The 18,820-nt window shown below is 59.4% G+C and overlaps 1 protein-coding gene across 3 annotated transcripts in view; it reads right to left on the bottom strand.

The window, feature by feature from the left end:
* The window catches only part of DPH1 (diphthamide biosynthesis 1), a 53,793-nt gene that overhangs the window by 22,990 nt on the left and 11,983 nt on the right, over positions 1–18,820 (bottom strand). The gene's annotated exons all lie outside the window — the stretch shown is intronic.

The following is an 18,820-nucleotide window of genomic DNA, read 5'->3' as shown; positions in this document are numbered from 1 at the left end:
GATACAATTAACTTAGGCTTGAACAGAGAGTGGGAGTGGCTAAGTCATTATGCAAGGTAACCTATTTCCCCTTGTTTTTTCCTACCCCTCCCCTCCCCACAGACGTTCTTGTTAAACCCTGGATTTGTGCTGGAAATGGCCCACCTTCATTATCATACACACTGTAAGGAGAGTGATCACTTTAGATAAGCTATTATCAGCAGGAGAGTGGGGTGGGGGGAGAGAAAACCTTTTGTAGTGGTAAACACCCATTTTTTCATGCTTTGTGTGTATAAAAAGATCTTCTATACTTTCCACAGTATGCATCCGATGAAGTGAGCTGTAGCTCACGAAAGCTCATGCTCAAATAAATTGGTTAGTCTCTAAGGTGCCACAAGTACTCCTTTTCTTTTTGTTCACTTACAGAATCAGCATGGAGACATCCCTTTCTCAACAACCTTGTCTCCCCAACAAGCTGGCCAAACACAGCCACTTGGTTATCGGACTGTTTAACTTTCTTAACAGCTTTCACCCCATCTGAGACCTTTTCAAAGCTATCCCCACTGGATCTTTTAACAGGAAAGTCAGTGGATCCATTCATAACAGAAAATTTCTGGCTGTTAAGATCTGAAACTTTCTTGATCAAATGACTTTCACACCCTTCAGTTGCAGTAAACTGCTTGCAAAGACTCCATGAGGATTCCTTTCCCTAGGGCTTTTTTATGCAACAATTCACCCTTCACAGAAATTCTGCCCTTACCCTCTTCACCTAGGGCTTGCTCTAGAGGAGCACTTTCCTGAGCAACAACAGACTCTTTCTGGGTCTCACTTACATCCAGAATTACCTCTGGCCAATCCAGCGGATTCCTACACCATCCCCTTTCAGGCAAAATTACAGACTTCCTAGATAAAAGGTTAGAAGCATTCTCCTTCCCTTTGCCACACACAAGTTCAGGAATCTTTTCCTTCTTGTTACAGGTTTCCACACCCTCAGTAGGTAACACAATCACATCACCTTCATGCTCTCCTTGTGCCCTGGATAGGATCTCACCCTGATCAGACAGAGTTGCTATGCCCTTTCCCAACAACACACTAGCAACGGGCAAAATACAAGCACCAGAATTGTCTGGTCTCTGGGATTTTACATAGACACTAACTGGATGTGACCTAGTTACAGGGCCATTCTCCTGAGCAGACACAAACTTAGGGCCATTCCCATCCTGGGCTTTAGCTGAATCCAGAACCAGCTCTGAGACAACTGCAGTACCCTCAACCATCACAGGCTGAAAGGCCCCTTCTGTTTGCTCCACAAAGAAGAGCCGGACACACTTTCTCCTTTCCCAGACACACAGCTTGGGATCTCATTCCCCTGGTCCCAGCACACAAGGCTGGTCACAGACAACTGCTTGGAGATCAGCGTAGCTCCCTCCATAGGCAAGTCAATACCCCTGACAGACACAGGCATGTTTCCTTCCCTGTCACAATTCTTCACCCAGCTAACGGGTAAGGTCCAGGGACACTCCTCTTCCACTCTCCTCGCCTTCCCACCCTGCTGACTAGACAAAGCCATCAGCTCACAAGGCTGTGTTGGCCCATCCAGACTTTCCTTACCAAGCACCTTGCCACTCCCAACAGATCCCCTGCCCTGCCTGTGTCTCCCCCCACTCAGCTGGGGTCTCAGCTCCCACTGTGCTCAGCACTGCCCTTGCTGTCCCAGTGGGGACAGGCAGCGAGCTCGCTGCTTTCCTCACTGCATCTGAGCCAGCGTGAGCCCCCTCTCTGGTGTGCGAGGGGGCGGGGAGCATCTCTCTGTCCCACCCAGCCCCAGGGGGCTGGTTACAGGCAGGCAGGTACCCTGAGCCTAGCAGATCCTCCCTGCTGCCAGCCAGGTCATCTGCATTTTCACCGACCATTTCCCTCTCCACCGATTGGTTCCCTGGATTCAAATTCAAACCCTTGGCAGTTACCGGAGCAGGGCCTGGATCCTGTCCCAAAGAGACACAGTCACCCCACAATAGGGTCTCACAGCCGATATCCTGGAGAACCCCAACGACCAGCTAGACCCACCCCTCCGGGGTCTGCACAGGGATCCGGGCCATAGGCAGGGTGAGGGGCTTCATCCCTGGGACCTTCACCCAGCTCACACAGCCCCATAGCATCTGGTGAGGCTGCATCACCCAGGGCCTTACAATTCTCTCTGTCCCAGGATCTCGCCACCCCATGAATGTCTCCCCATTGACCATCACCTTCCACTCCCACTGGCGGTCCGCGGGGCCTGAACCCAGGAAACTCCACACAGACATATAGGTTGGGGTCAGGAGTGGGAGCCTGTCCACCTCCCCACCCATCTGGCTGACGGAGTCTATGGCCTTGGGACCCAGCAAGGGAGCTAGACACCGGGGCTTTTCCGCAGGGTCCCCCTGGTTCAAATCGCCAGCCCGCTCAAAGGCAGTGAGGTGGCATCCACATCCCCCACCCCTTAACCAGGGGCAGCAATTTAGTCTCGAGGTTCCCTGTGGAACTGGCACCCTGGGGTCTATCCCCACTCACCCCTGGGGGGTCCCCTAGCCCTCTCCGCTCCCCACCGCCAGTTCATGCTGCTGCTGCTTCTGCAGCTCTTTCTCGGGCTCTCGCTGTCTCTCACAGTCCTCTTGCTCTCCCGGACTCAGCTCCAATCCCGTCCATCTCCGATCCCCGGATGGGGAACCCGATCGTGAAGACCCCCGTCTGGTCGGGGACAGGAGTCTTGGGGATGCCTGGCTCCCACTCCAGCTGCTCCCAGATCCTGCTATAGCCCCATTTGGGGTCAGGAATCTGTTCCTTACAGCCGTCATCCAGAGGAAACATTAAGGTCCTGTCAACTGTGCCCACCGCACGCCTGGCACTGCTAGAAGGGTCTGAACGCCATCCCTGCTCAGCCTGCATACCCAAGGCTCCCCGCGTCCCCTGCATCCAGCATGCCCATGACACCTCACGCTTGCGTCTGTGGGGAGCAGACTGGGGCCCTTAGAGGGTCCCAGGCACTGTCCCACATGTGGCGCTGGACCATTAGAGGAGCATTTGCTGGTTAGGTGGCACCTGGAGAGAAATATGAGTCACACAGCTCCCCGTCAGCGCCCGCCTTCTGCTCCTGGAACGAGCCTCAGCGGAGGAAAAGCGTGCCCAGCTCCCGGTCCCACACAGCCGGAGCAGAGCCAGAACCCGCCAGGAAGTGCAGCCATCCGGCTGGCACCCACGAGGCCAGGGTGGGGCGGCTTGTGACAGGCCTGGTGCCAGAGGCAGAGGCTGGTCTGTGATTTAAAGGCACCACCTCTGTAGGTATTTTATTGCACCAGTCCAGGGATTATTATCTTGGCCGCATGCCCAGGGAGCTGCTGTGGTATTTTAATTAGGAAAGCAGGTATTGTAATGACAAAGCCCCTGCCTGAAGGGGCTGGTTAAACCATATGCTAATTCCTTATTTACATCCAGGTTTCACTGAGCACTTGCAGGAGCCGCTCTCCTCCTATTGTCTGGGCCCTATCTCACTGCACCACCCTCCCGCCTTGCCTCCCCCATGGGGCTGGAGCGCAGCGAGCTGGCTCCCCCCAGACAGAGCTCAGCGGGTCGGTGCTAGGAAAGGAGACAGATCGGGAGGGCCCAGGCATAGCCCTGCCTTGCCTAGGGAGAGCCCATCTCACAGTGAGGGGCTCAGTCTGCCCAGCCCCTTTGTTCCTGGACGGCTCTGCTTAGGTGGCCAGCAAGGGGCCAGCTGCGGTGCTTCCTGCGAGACGGCCCGAGACCCCTCGCTCCCGCTCCCAGGCAGTACCAGCCTGAGCTGAGTCCAGCAGCGGCGAGGGGAAGGGCCCGACAGCCCAGTCCAGCCCCCCGGGCCATTCCCAGGGCTGGCAGCCCAGGCCCCACAAGGGGCAGTGCGGGCAGCCGTGGCACCGTCTCCGAGTCATCCAGCCCCAGGTGGGTGAGAAGGACGCAGCGAAGGGCCAGTCTGCACTCGGCGCAGGAACCAGGGTGCCTCTCGCTGTCTCATTCCAACCCTTGGCTTGCTTTCCAGGCCGCTGCTCCATGGGATCAGCTCCCAAGGAACCGTCCCCGCGGGGCTTCCCCGCACTGCTCGCCCGCTGGCACAGGCCACAGCAGGGGGCTATTGGGGGCTGAGCGCCCAGCTCTCTGGAGCAGAGTAACTCACTGATGACCCCCATCAAAGTCATGCAGGGACCGGCCCCCAGACTGCTAGGGCAGAGCTCCCCAGCATGATGCCACACTGCGAACGCCGCATGGAGAGCGGGGCAGGGTGCTACGTACCACTCGAGAATAGAAACTGTGGGCAGATCCGGCCAGATGGCGGGGGGAGAAATCGCAGAGCGTGCTGAATATTAACAGCTCAATCGCATGCGTCAGTGCTGGGGCAGGGAAAGGGACTGCATCTTCAGCGAGACCTTCCCTGCATGCAGCAGCCCCCAGGCGTGGGGCAGCCCTTCCTCCTGCTCAGGGGAAAAACACCCCTCTGCAGGGAACCTCCCAGCTCCTGCTCCACGGGCTGGCACGCAGCAGCCCTGGGCCCAGAATGGCCTGGCGGGATGCTAGCAACCCTCAAACCTGTCTGCAGAAGGACAATGACACACAGTGTCATACTGGGAAGGCCCAGACTCCAGGCAGTTCCCCTGCCCTGAAACATCCAGCTCCTGCAGCGAGGGGACTGCGGCCTTCCAGACCCAGGGCAACACCTGCCACCCTCCCCCACAGCGCGCACAAGGGGCACCGGGCAAGGGGCACCCAGCAAGTGGCTGCCCCTGACTCGGAGATTCCAGAGCGCGGCTCTCGACCCCAGCCAATCCGGACCCGTAGCCTCTCCTCTAATAAGCGGGGATGAAATTAACATGAATCAAACTCCACTTCGTGGACGGGTGGGGAGAGTGGGAAATTATTCATCTCCTTAAGATTCCGGCTGGGGAGGACTGACTCAGAGCGATAGATTAAAATGTATGTAAATTGGCCCAAGCCCCAGAGAAAGTCCCTGGGGGCACAGAGCAAGAAAGTGAAACAGTGGGGGGGAGGGGGAAGAAGAAGCAGGCTGGGGACCTGCCTGAGTACCCAGCCTCCACCTGACCCCGGCTCTGTGACTCCCAGAGGAGTGGGGGCGGGGGGGGGGAAGGAAGCAGTCCTGGGACCTGCCCTGAGTACCCAGCCTCCCCCCCGACCCCCTCGGCTCTGCGACTGCCCCAGCCTGGGAGCAGGACACAGTTATGGGGCCAGGGGTGCAGGGAAGAGGAAGGAAGGAAGGGGCACATGGCCCAGCAAGGTAGGAAAGGCCAGCCTTGCCCACCCGTGCTCAGAATGGGAGAGGAGCAGGACCCTGCCAGCCCCATGCCCGTGCTCCTGCGGCAGACACCCTGTGCCCTGGCCCAGCGGGGAGCTGCAGTGCGTTGGCTCCCTGCTGGTGGCTGGAGCCGGGGAAGAGCAATAACCACCTCCCAAGACAGATCCCAGGCGAGGGCCAGAGGCTCCCCTGGCTGTTTCAGCCGCCTGCCCAAGCCTTTCATCCAGCTACAGAGAAAGGAAACTTCAATTAGCGTCCACCTGAACTGGCCCAGTGCAGAGCAGACCCGCCTCGCGCCCTCCGACCGGTACCAGCACCGCCTGCTCTGTGCCAGGCCTGGGGCTGAGGGCAGCGGGCCAGGGCACCCCACAGAGTGTCAACCCACCTGCCAGGAGCCTACTGCTCTGGGGCCAGGACAGCAGCTTTGCCCTCATTATACAGCAGTCGCTCCCCCCCTCCAGCACAACCTCTCCCACCCACTCAGCAGGGAGCTCATGAATATTGAACACGCAGGGAGGTTATTCATCTTCCAGCTCAGTGTGAAAAACCTCGTTTCTCTCCTCTTCCCCCTCAGCCCCTATCTCCTCCCAAAGGCCATCTGCTAAGTGCCCCGTTCAGCACAGACAGACCTGCCCCGATCAGCCCCCCAGGTACCCCCAAACACCGGCCTGGGGGCACAACCCCAAACTCAGGGGATGCTGCCCAGCACCCCGCCTAGAGGGCAGCCGGGCGGATTTCCAGGCAGAGGAGAAGGGGGAGCTCAGAGCTACGCGCACTGGGACAGGGCCAGCCCACCCTGCTGCCAGGGCCGGCCACTAGCCTGGCACGCTGCTGTCGCTCGCTGGTGCCGGGTTTTCTTACCACGCTACTCTGACTGCAGTTTTGCTTTTCACACCAGTCCCCAAAGCAGCTCCTGATCCCTTGGCTGACAGAGGCTGGGTGCCCCCCGGGGACCAGCATGGCCGGGTCAACTTCAGCGCATTCTTGGGAGCAGAGGGGTGATAGGCAGAGCCTCTTCAGAGCCTCATGAAGCAGCCACCCAACCCAACACACTCAGGCAGAAAAGAGGTTTAACCAGAGCACACAACAGACACCCAGAGTCCTGGGCTGGCGGCGAAGCGCAGCCCGCAGCCACTCGGACAAGACAGCCCTGTGCCGAGCCTGGCTCAGTCTGCCCAGCCCCTTTGTTCCTGGACGGCTCTGCTTAGGTGGCCAGCAAGGGGCCAGCTGCGGTGCTTCCTGTGAGACGGCCCGAGACCCCTCGCTCCGGTGGGACCCACTCCCAGGCAGTACCAGCCTGAGCTGAGTCCAGCAGCAGCGAGGGGAAGGGCCCGACAGCCCAGCCCAGTCCAGCCCTCCGGGCCATTCCCAGGGCTGGCAGCCCAGGCCCCACAAGGGGCAGTGCGGGCAGCCGTGGCACCGTCTCCGAGTCATCCAGCCCCGGGTGGGTGAGAAGGACGCAGCGAAGGGCTGGTACTGCCTGGGAGTGGGTTTTCAACCGGACCCTCCCCAGCCCGGTAACAATAAGCAAGTGAGTGAGGGTGGGGGAGAGCGAACAACGGAGGGAGGGGGGATGGAGTAAGGGGGCCAGGACCTCAGAGAAGAGGTGGAGCCTCAGAGAAGGGGCGGGGCAAGGGTGTTTGGTTGTGCACGGTTGGAAAGTTGGTCACACAGCCGGGCCAAGAAATTAGTCAGCCCACCCTGGCCCCGGAACAGTCGGACGGGCTGGAAACTCCTGCCCCCCCAGTGCCGACGACGTATGGACCAGCTCCCCATCCCACGCCAAAGGCACCGCTCCCCCATACCTTCTCAGCAGCTTGCCCTGGCACGGCCCCCTCTCCTCCGCCACTCCCCAGCAGCCAGCACCACCCCCGCCAGCGGGGTGCACCCTCAACCTGGCACGTCTCTCCCAGCGGAGCCCAGGGCGGCTGGCGCTGAGCTCTAACGAGCGTCTCCGCGTTTCACTGTAACTGATGCTAGTCGGGGCCCTGGGCTCTGCTGCTCAGGCAGGCTGGGAGCATTGAGAGCGACTGGGGCCCGGGGCTTACAAGGACCAGGCAAGAAAGGGGGGACAGGGCACTGCAGGCTGGGGGGGGTGTCTGGAATCTGTCCTGCTCCCCCTGTGCCCACCCAGGGCCCTCTCCCTCCGTTTATTAACGCCACTGTGCTGTGCCGGGTAGGCTCAGAGCGACTGGGCCCAGCCGCTGCAGAGAGAGCCAGCACCGCAGCCAGACAGGGAACGCAGGAAGCCAGGCCAGGCAAACACGGAGAGCTCTGCCCCTGCAGGAGCTGACAGCATGGGGAAGGGCAGGGAGCAGAGGCTCTGGGGAACTAACACACATGGCCAGGGTTTATGGTGGGTTAGTGGCTGATTACAAGGTACAAGCCCATTTGCCCAGCCTGGGGCGTCCGGACACAGCACTGAACCCCACAGCAGGGGAGAGCTGGGCACAGGGGCAGGGCCTGGGGCCAGGCCGCTGGGCAGTGGTGGTTTCCCTGCCATCTCCCCAGCCAGGAGGCGCCCGTTTAAACGCTGGCTCAACCAGCAGCAGAATGAGGGCCAGGGACCGGCCCCGAGACACGACGGGCAGTGGGGAGCCAGACAGGCCCCACGTGCATGGGAGCTCAGGTGTGATGGGCTCCAGGGTGCGAACACCTCACTGGGGTCTCCCCCCGCCCCCCAGAGACAAGGCACAGCCCCCTCCACCAGGGCTCCAGGTTCCACCCCTAGCCCCCATGGAACCTCTTCCCCAGAGCCCCACAGCCCGTGTCTGCTCCCACCCCAGGCGCGTGCTGGCTGGAAGGTCCTGGGCAGTGGATTCCCTCCTGAAGAACCAGAGAAAAATGCATTTAATTAGCATGGAACTAGTCACCAAGCCATGTTAACGGGCTTCCAACTTCATTAACACAGGCAGGCTGCACGTAATTAAAATAATGAGCTTGCAATTTTACTGCAAACGGCTTTGGAACGGCGCTGCTGCAGCTGGGCAATTACAATCTGTGCGCGGAGCCTGGGACCGAGATGGCCCCAGAGCATCTGCAGGCTGCAAGTGGGTCTTGCTGCGAGACAGGGCCGCCCGTAGTCCTGCTGGCACGACCCCATCGCCCGCCCCACAGGAAGAGGAGCCCTGGATCTGCACCCCCACCCCATCACCCTCCCACTTACAGCCCCCAACCTTCCTCCCCACACAGGGAGTGTGGGGGGGGGTCGCTCCTCTGGTTCCTACATGGGGACCCTGCACGGGGGCCCCTCTCAGGTAGGTGCACGGCGGGCGCCAGCCTCAACTGGGAGCTGGGCCAGAGAAGCCTTTGCTATTTCTAATGTGTGCAGGAGCCCCCAGACCCAGTGTCCATGAGGGGACTGGAGATTCCCACAGCCGCCTAGGTCTGTGCCTCCCCAGGACCAACCCTCCAGGCCCTGGGCCTAGCCCCTCAGCCTGGGAGCTGTAACAGTGCAGCGGCCCCCAGCTCCTTGGGGGCGGAGCAGGGCCCCATGTCCTGCTCCCAGCCAGCCAGGCACAGTGGAAGGCAAGTCCTGAGAGGGGAACACAGAGAAGCTCTAGGGGCAGGCGTGCAGGGTGGGGGCCTGCAGGTGGCTCCTGATGGCTAGAGGTTGAGGGAGAGGAGAGTCTGGGGAGCCCTGGGGGCCGGCAGGGGTGTATGCGATTAGAACTGATCTGCCACGGGTGGGAGCAAGCTCTCACTGCAATGCCAGGGTCAGGGCTTGGTGGTTTCAGAGCCCACGGCACCGGGTGGGACTCGCCCCCCATCTCCGGGTACGATCCCCTCCCTGCACCATCACTCCCTGGGCAGGGGTCTGCAGCATCTCCAGTAAAGTGAGAACTTCATTCTCTCTTAACGATGCTGTTGTGCGGTTAATGACGGTTATTAAAGTCCCCTGCACCACGGAGGGAACAGTTCAGGGTCACCAGCGAGCTCTGCCTTAGGTCTGGGCAACAGGACACCACTGGGTGACTCAGCAGGGCCATCACAGGGACATCTTGCAGGGGCAGGAGCTGCTGTCAGCTCCTGGGCCAGGGAGAAGCGGGGGACTGCCCAGAAAATCCCTCCAGCCTGGCGCCCTGGCCCAAGAGTAACTCCTGGCCAAGCTGGTGAGCTCAGGATGCTTGCTCAGCCCCGGTGCTGCCTGGGTGGGTGCGGAGCCACCTCTGCCCCAGCCCATCTGCCCTGGTATCTGACGTAGAGCCCCGGGCTGGGAGGGCCGACGGGCCCCAGGAGGCCGAACTGACTGGCTGAGGCATCTTGGAGAGTTTCAGACGCAAGCCAGTTGTCAGAAGCTTTTTTGCTCCTCATTATCTCCCTTTTCTGGCTTATGGGGTCTTTCAAGCTGCACCAGAGCCGTTTGCTGCTCTGCACGCACCAGCCAGGACACGTTCCCAGCAAGCGCAGACCCTGCTTAACTCTTCCCTGCCCACCCAGTACAACGCAACTTCGCTTGGCCCCTTGGAGGCTCCAGCCAGTGCACGGGGACAAGAACAGGCCCTGGATTTTCAGACTGGATGCCCATCAAGATGCACGAGCTCCCTGCCCCAGGCTCACCCCGCCCAAGACTAGCGAGCTGCCCGCCCCGCCCCGTCCCCCAATTGCTAACACACAATATGCACTCCCAGCTGCTTCCTCCCCCCCCCCATGCAGTCTGGCAAGCTGGGGGGGGGACGGGGACGACCATGGGGCAGAGTCTATTACAATCCAGGGCTCAGGGGGCCATCAGGAAACATTTGGGCTGCTCCACAGATCGTGCTGCATGGGGGCTCTGCTGCAGGACACAGGGCTCACTCTGCCCATGCAGAGCCCTTGGGCCCTCTCCCCTCAGGGCTGGGACAGGAGGAGCATCAGCTGGCAGGCTACCAGCACCCCCCTGAGCTACCTCAGCTACACAGGGAGCAGCAGGGCTGGGCCACCCTTCCCAGAACAGTGATGAATGGGAACTTCGCAGGCCCATGGAGATCCCCAGCCCCAGAGCAGAATCTGCAGCTGCAGCAGGTCTCCTACCTGCTCAGAGAGAACAGCGTTAAGAGGAGAGATGGCCAGGGGGCAGAGAGGGAGCTGGGGAGCCCAGATTCCTGCCAGAGCTGCTGGGGTCCCCTGTGATTACCAGGAGCTGGTCACACAGAGAAGAGACAGGGATTAGCCACCACAGCCCCTAATACTTGGAGCTTATTAACAAGGAATCAAGAGCCCCGCTGATAAGCCTGCTCCAGCCCCCACCCAGAGCCCCCGCAGGCCCCAGAGCAGGGAGCTGGCTGTCTGGTCACTCACGCCTGGGCACACAGCTCCGCATGGCACTGCAGACCTGCTCTAAGCGGTGCAGTGGCTGACCCAGCTGGGGGGCTGGCTGGGTAGAATCACGCCCAGCTGAAGGGGTTCCTGTGAACAGACCCTGGCTGGCAACTGCACCCGCCAGCCTGAGTGGGGACCCGGGCAGGGCTCGACTGTACACGTCTCTCCAGCAGCTGCCTGGCCAAGCTTCTGCAGGGCTGACTCGCACACTCCCCCCTCACCCCGCTCCAGGGATAGCTCCCCTCAGCCAAATCACATCATCCCTGATCAACGGAGCCAATTTGGAACTTTCCGAGATAACATCATGATGCGATTTCCAGCAGGCAGCACCCCTGCCAGCTCCTCGGGAACAGCGCCACAGCACACAGCTCCCACGCAGGGCGGCAGCGAGCGGAGGAACCGCAGCTCCCAAGGGTGCTCAGAGCACGGCCCAGCCTGCAACCGACAGAGACCTCGACTCAGCCACAGCCGCAGGGCGTTCACAGCACTGCGGGCAGCCCAGCCCAGCAGGACCACGGCCAAGCCCAGCAGAGCCAGCATCCCACAGCCTCACCCCTGGGCCCGGCCTAGCGCAGCGGGGTCATGGCCCAGCCCTGAGACCAGAGATGGTGCCTGCATTTAAGTCAGTCTCCAGGGTGCTGAGCCCTGCGGGCTCTGCTCTCGCTCCAGCCATTCAGGGCGAAGCTCCTGTTCCTTGCGCGGAGAAGTGCAGTTTGTTAGGAAGTAGATAAAGACAAACCTATTAAGACTAATTAACGAGGCCTTGCACCGATCAATTCTGTAAGTGCTCTGTACATTTCAAAGCTCTATGCTCAGGCTGTCATGAGACAGCCACGGAACTGGGCTAACTGTGTCTTCATTTCACTCACGGTCCCCCTGGGCACAGCCAAGCCCTAACGGGCCAGGCTCTGGGGCCACAAGACGGACAGCTGCAGCCTGATCTCAGAGTCCCAGACCCCAGGAAGAGACGCAAGCCCCCTCCCCTTCACGCTGCAGGGAAGGATCCCACAGCCACGGCACAGCCTCTCACTGCCATGCTGCCCAGTCTGAGCCACCAGCCCCTTTCTCCCTACAGCTCCTCACGTTCATCTCTCACACTTGGGGCCCTTCCCCACAGCTGGCACTGGGAGAGCGGGGCTGGCCAGTGCCTCAGACATCCCTCTCCACTGCCCCCATGACAGTGCAGGCCCCTCCGGGTAGCCTTGAGGATGGCGAAGGCTAGGGGGTCTCCATCCCGCCCCCACAGCACTCCGGCTACCAGCAGGGAGCAGGGGCTTAGAGCAGATGCCTCTGGCTGTGGGTGGCAGAAGCAGCCCCGCACGGGGGCAGAGTCCATGCCCAGGACATCTCCCATGGCCAGAGCCTTCACAGCACGTGCTCCAGTGTCTCAACACTGGGGCTGCTGCAGCTTTCTGGGCACCCCAATGTGCTGCCCTTTGCTTCTGGCTTTTCCCAGGGAAGTCGTTCCTTCCCAGATCAGCCTGTATTGTGAGGATACCGCATGTTCCTCGGTCGGACTGTGCATGCTGGCTGCTGCATGATGACAGAGGGAGCAATTCCAACAGGGGTGGCCAGGACAGGAGGGCGGAACTCAGGCAGCTCTCTCCGATAACCACCCATACATGTCTCCATGGCTATTTTCAGCACTGTAGGATGAGGCTAGGTCTGTAGACAAGGCCCTGCCCTGGGCTGGCTGGTTTGCTGGGTAAAGGTACCACTTGGACTTGGTACCACACAACATTTTGATTAAAAAAATAGAATGAAACAAACCTGACACGGCCCTCGTTAAACGGATTAAACCCTGGCTGACTGACCCTGGAACTGTAAACAGGACCCCAACATCAAGCGGGTGTGTTGCTAGTGGGCCCCACAGGAATGGGTTCTTGATCTTACGCTATTTAAGATTTTCATCAGCGACATGGAAGACGACAAACTCCTTGCTGAGAAAGTCTGCAGCCAAGATAAGGATTGGGCAATAATGAAGAGGACAGTTGCAGTGGGGGAGGTTTAGATTGGATATTAGGAAAAACTTTTTCACTAAGAGGGTGGTGAAACACTGGAATGCGTTACCTAGGGAGGTGGTAGAATCTCCTTCCTTAGAGGTTTTTAAGGTCAGGCTTGACAAAGCCCTGGCTGGGATGATTTAACTGGGAATTGGTCCTGCTTTGAGCAGGGGGTTGGACTAGATGACCTTCTGGGGTCCCTTCCAACCCTGATATTCTATGATTCTATGACAGGTCACCGATACAGAATGATCAGGATCACTCAGGAATTGGAGTTTCACTATGGTTGAATGTGAAGACCTACATCTAAACACAGGCCATATTCACAGGCTGGGGGGCTCTCTCCTGGGAAGCAGGGACTCTGAAACAGACATGGGAGTCACACCAGACAGTTTCTGAACTTGAGCTCCCCAGGCAACATTGTAGCCAAAAAGGTTAATTTGATCCTTGGAGGCACAAACAGGGGAATCTCAAGGAGCAGAGAGGTTACTTTACCTCTGTGTTTGGCACTGGTGCAACCACGGCTGGAATCCTGAGTCCAGTTCCGGTACCCACAGTTCACGGAGGATGTTGATAAATTGGAGGGGGGTCGGAGAAGAGCCATGAGAAGGTTAAAGGATTAGAAATCCTGCTGTATCGTGACAGACTCAAGGAGCTCAACCTTAATTTGGAAAGAAGGTTCAGGGGTGACGATCCCGGTCTCTAAGTACCAACATGGGGAACAAACATAGATTATTGGCTCTGCGATCCAGCAGAGGAAGATCTAACCCAAGCCAATGGCTGAACATTGAAGCCGGATGTGTTTAGACTAGAATAAGCTGTAAGATTTTAGCAGTGAGGGTGATTAGTCACTGGAACAATTTCCCAAGAGTCTTGGGGGATTCTCCAACCCTGGCTATTTTCAAATCAAGACTGGGAGTTTTTCTGAAGGACACACCAAAGAATTCAGGACATTCTCTGCTCTGTGTTGTGCAGGAGGTCAGACTACACCACCAGTGTTCCCTTCTGGCTTTATAATCTATCAATCCATTTCCCAGAAGGGGACATACTCTGGTTTAAGTAGGGTCTGGACACCCCGGCAGACCAGGAGCTTTGAGGGAGATAACAAGGGCAACCTTTGAAGAGCAGGTGGGGAGGAGGGAGGCTGGGGTGCAGGCTGCTCCCCCAAAGCCCAGCAGCAGGGTGTCTGGATAAGATGGCCCTACCTGGCTATGGTCACAGAGTCGTGCTGTGATAACAGCTCTCTGCGGCGCTCCTCGGGGCTGGGGTGTTGTACTGATGAGCTGTTTGGTGCTGTTGCTCATGGCGCCCGCAGGGGAGTCTCACAGTGCTGCGCAATCCAGGCTGGGCATTCGCAGGGCACTGTGCCCAGTCAGAGCAGGAGAGGCTCAGGGCCAGTGCCCTGGAGGGGATGCATGCAGACTGACTGAGCAGTGATGCAGTTAGCCCTTACCATGGCAGCCCCCACGACAGCCCTGCGGTGGCTGAGAGCTCAGAGCGGCCCATGCACCGCTCCATGCTGCCCCACGCAGGGCCCCCTGCACTGGTTTGTTTGGGTTCCTGGTTAATTTTTCCCTGTCAGCCACCATGATCAGCATTCAGCACTTGTGTTCAAACTGTCTCAGCAGAGAAGCCTTTGATCCATGCAGACGGTTCCAAGTCCCCCAGTCCACATACTCCCCGCTCCCTGCCACCACTGCAGCCTGAGGCTCAGGGCACCAGGGTCCCCGCACAGCATTGGATCCGAGTCTGCTCAAAGGGAGCCCGGGACCCAGCTCCCTGCGTCACATCCAGTCCAAAGAGCGCCGCAGCTGAGGGGGACCTCCCCTGTCTGCCGACCCCAGCACACTAGCCCCATCCAGCCCCCAGAAGGCAGCGCGGCTCAAATACCCCCAGCACCCTCCCCTCACGACTCTGCACCACCCTCTCAGCACCAGTTCCCAGACCCCTTTGCGGGGCTGACCTTAGCTCTTCACCCCAAACGGCAGGGGCTGCGGGCCACAGCACATGCCCTCCTCCTGCAGGGCTCCAGGCTGTCAGCTCCTTTCCCTCTTGTGCTCTGCAAGCTGCTCCCCGCCCACGCCAGCGCAGCCCCACCCCAGCAGCAGCTCCCAGCTCACCGAGTAGCCACGCTGTCACAGGAGAGAGCCCTTGGGGGCCCGAGGGGCCCTCTCCTGCCATGCTGGGAGCTGCCCCAGGGGCTCAGCCATGGCAGAGAGCGCTGGGCACAGGGACAAGTGGTGCTGGTCACAAACAGGGACAGGGAATGCCCCCTGCTCACCTGCTGGGGGAGAGACTTAGGGGCTTTTCAAGGGGCTCCTAGCCCCAGCCATGGAAAGGATGTGGGTAACAGAAGTATCTGAGAACGCCCCCGTCCCTCACAGCATGGCTACGGAGCAGACAGACAGACGCACCACCTGAGTGAGAGACAGACAGACAGGGGCCCTGGGCTCCTCGGGGTGGTGCATTTGTAGTGACTACGGGCGCTGGGCTGTTCCTTTCACTAATGCAGCTGGGCGCAGAGCAGCTCCTTTAACAGATGTCAGCTCCACAACAGAGATAAATCTGAAACAAAGACATGGGGCGCGCAAGCAGTGCCGGAAGAAAGGGCCCTGGGATCCCAGCATAACTGGAGCACTTCCCTGAATTGTAATCCTAGTCTTCAAGGCATGGAGAGCGAGCCAGCCCGCACGGTCCCTGGGCATGCTCCTGCTTAGCAATTAACTGGAGGGCTAGCTCTGTGCACGGCAGAGTGGGAGCTTTCCCGAGCCTCTCCCCTGCAAACCCTGCCAAGGACAGCACAAGATGCTCCCCGTGCGGCAGGAAGGCAGAGCCCCCCTGGGGAGTGAGGGGTTTGCTAAACAGCATGTTTGTGTCCCTCCTTCATGGACAAGAGTACAACCCGGACCCCAAGCCCACAAGGGCGGTGACGTCTGAAGCCACCCAGCAAGCCCGTGTTAACGGAAGAACCAGAGTTCTCACAACTCCTTGCCCTTTGCTCAGTGCGAGGCCCTGCTAGCCACATGCCCAGCTGGCAGCCCTAGGATGCTCCCTCCCAGTACACACCACGCTAGGGCCCTGACTCAGTCCAGACTCCAAGAGAAAGGGCATCCCCAGCACTACCCCCTGCGCTAGCCAGGCTCCCCAGCCAAGCCCTGCTTGGTCAGCTCTCAAGCCTGAGAAGGGGTGGTTACAGGCCACAAACTTCCTGCCACCGCCACCTCCCCTGGCTTAGGCTATGTCTACTCTGTAGCACAGAAGGCAGGACATTTTCCACGTGTAGCCAGGCCAACCTGTCTCAAGTGTAGCCTATGTCAGTAAAACCGATGTCGCTCAGGGGTGTGAATGTTCTAACCCCTCCCTCCCCCTGCTCAATTGACAGAAGTCACAAATTGTCTGGCCATTGGCTAGGCCCAGGTAGCCAGGGACAGTCGCATCTGATCCACTAGAGATCTCGGCAAAGATCAACACCTTTCCTTCCCTGGCCTGGTTAGGCATGCAGTTCACAGAGAACTGAGGCACACACAATAATCATACGAAACATTACAAAAACTCCCCACTTCGTCACATCCTGCCCCCCTTCGAGTCTGAACTGAGCGGGGTCCCTTCAGCTAATGGCCTGGGGAAGTGCAGGTCCCCCTTTCCGGGACAAAACATCAGCTATAACATGCATTCCCATTCCCATGGACCACCACCATCTCATAATCCTGGAGGGTCAGACTCCATTACAGGAGCTCAGCATTAGCCCCTTTCACTGGTGCAGCCCTGTGACGAAGTGGGACTGTTCTTAATGTTTCCTCTGAATAGTGTGGGGGTGCCTCAGTTTCCCCTAGGCAGTTCTTAAGTCTCTAGGTGGTGGGATAAGGGTGTATGATCATTGCAGAGCCCTCGAGGGCAGGTGTGTGCAGTGGTCTGGACACAGAGAATGGCTGACACCCTGTTTCCTGGCAGCTGATGGCCTGGCCCTTCCCCCCCTGCCAGATGAGAGCTAAAGGGTTGGAGAACAAAAGAATCCGGTGACCTCCTGGCCGGGGAAAGGAACAAAGCCCAGAGGAGGAGGGGCTGGAGGAAGTTTCAGTTTGGGGCTGCTGGGGCGTGGAGTGAAGGGCAGACGTCTGGCTCACTGCCCCCCAAAATTGACCCAGCTGAGGGGTCCCGTTCTCTCCACCTACAAGCTCTGTGTTAGACCATGTTCCTTTTGTCTAATAAACCTTCTGTTTTACTGGCTGGCTAAGAGTCATGTCTGACTGCGGAGTTGGGGGGCAGGACACTTTGGCTTCCCCAGGACCCCACCTGGGCAGACTCGCTGTGGGAAGCGCACGGAGGGGCAGAGGATGCTGAGTGCTCCGAGGTCAGATCCAGGAAGGTGGAAGCTGGGTGAGCTGTGTGTCCTGGAGACAGGCTGCTCACAGAAAGGAGACTTCCCCAGCATCCTGACTGACATCATAAGGAGCAGTTCCAGAGCGTCGCCTGGGGACTTTGTGACACCTTCTCGCTGGTCACACACTCCCAGGGGTTAACCACCCCCCAAAACCGCTCCTCTCTGAGCCTTCAGCACGCCTGGTCCTCGTCAATCCCCCTTCGTTTTACTGCTCCCCAGTCACTTACAGCAGGAAGCGCCATCCATGGGGTGCAGTAGATCCCACCGCTACCACCAGTTGTCACGGAGTCCCCAGGCGATGCTTTGGAACTGCTCCCTGCGAAGCCAGGCAGGACTCTGGGGCAGTCGCCTTTCTGGGAGCAGCCTGTCTGCAGGACACACACTCACCCAGCTTCCACCTTCCTGGGTCTGACCTGAGAGCATTCAGCCTCCTCTGCCCCTCTGTGCGCTTCCCACAGCGAGTCCGCTCAGGCGGGGCTCCTGGGGAAGCCAGAGGGTCCTGCCCCCCAATTCCACAGTCAGACGGGACTCTCAGCCAGCCAGTAAAACAGAGGTTTATTAGACGACAGGAACATGGTCTAACACAGAGCTTGTAGGTGCAGAGAACAGGATCCCTCAGCTGGGTCCATTTTGGGGGGCAGTGAGCCAGACAACCACGTCTGCACTTCACTCCACGTCCCCAGCCAGCCCCAAACTGAAACTCTCTCCAGCCCCTCCTCCTCTGGGCTTTGTCCCTTTCCCAGGGCAGGAGGTCACCTGATTCCTTTGTTCTCCAACCCTCCAGCTCTCACCTTGCAGGGGGGAAGGGCCAGGCCATCAGTTGCCAGGAAACAGGGTGTTGGCCATTCTCTGTGTCCAGACCCCTGCACACACCTGCCCTCGAGGGCTCTGCAATGATCATACACCCTTACCCCACCACCTAGATACTTAAGAACTGCCTAGGGGAAACTGAGGCACCCCCACAGTATTCAGAGGAAACATTAAGAACAGTCCCACTTCGTCACACAGGCTCCCCATGTGACTGGGCCTCAGCAACCTGCAGTCCTATAGGGCCGTTCCCACGCGTGCGGAGGAGCTCGCCGGCCTGGCGCAGGACCCACACCACGCTGCTGCAGGCAGAAGAGCGATTTCTGTCACGTCTGGAGCCGAGGCAGCTGGGTGAAAAGGGCCAGCCAAAGCAGCGGCCAAGCTAAGCTTCCACATTAGCACCAGCTATAAATATTAATGGCACGAGGAGCCAGGCACTAAGGAGGCCAAGAACAGCCGTCCGTCGCTCTAACCCCTCACCTAATGCAGTTTTCTCCTGACCTGCGGGGTCCTCGGGGAGGGAGGGAAGGAGGGGCGGGGGGGTGTCCAGGGTTTCACACTGAGCAGCACAGGCCCAGGCAGCGTCTACACTGCAAGGGCTGCAGCCGAGAGTCAGCGCCGGCCGCAGCGATGGGCAGAAGGCTCCTAACCGCGCCCAGACTGCGGCTTCGGGGGTCACTTGCCCTGACGACGCACAGAAGGCAGGACGTTTTCCACGTGTAGCCAGGCCAACTTGTCTCAAGTGTAGACCAGGCCTCAGACTCCCAGAGTTACACCCAATAGGCTGGCACAGCACAAGGAGGGGTGCTCAGGGCCGGCGTGGCACCGGGGGGAGGGGGCGGCGGCCGGGGGGGGAGGGGGCGGCATGGCACCGGGGGCACCAACAACCCCAATCCCGACCAGCACCAGCGCTTCCCAAGCTGCAGGCCAGGGGCTGTCACGGACACTCAGCCACCTCCTCCCTCATCCCAGCCTCTGGTTCCATCGGGGGCCCCACTCAGGCTTTGGCCACAAGTCCCAGCACCTCAGTGA

This window comes from Lepidochelys olivacea, assembly GCF_965140295.1.
Source record: "Lepidochelys olivacea isolate rLepOli2 genome assembly, chromosome: 17".
Taxonomy (NCBI): Eukaryota; Metazoa; Chordata; order Testudines; family Cheloniidae; genus Lepidochelys; species Lepidochelys olivacea.
The sequence above is the reverse complement of the archived record's forward strand: the minus strand, read 5'-3'. Positions and strand labels throughout refer to the sequence as shown.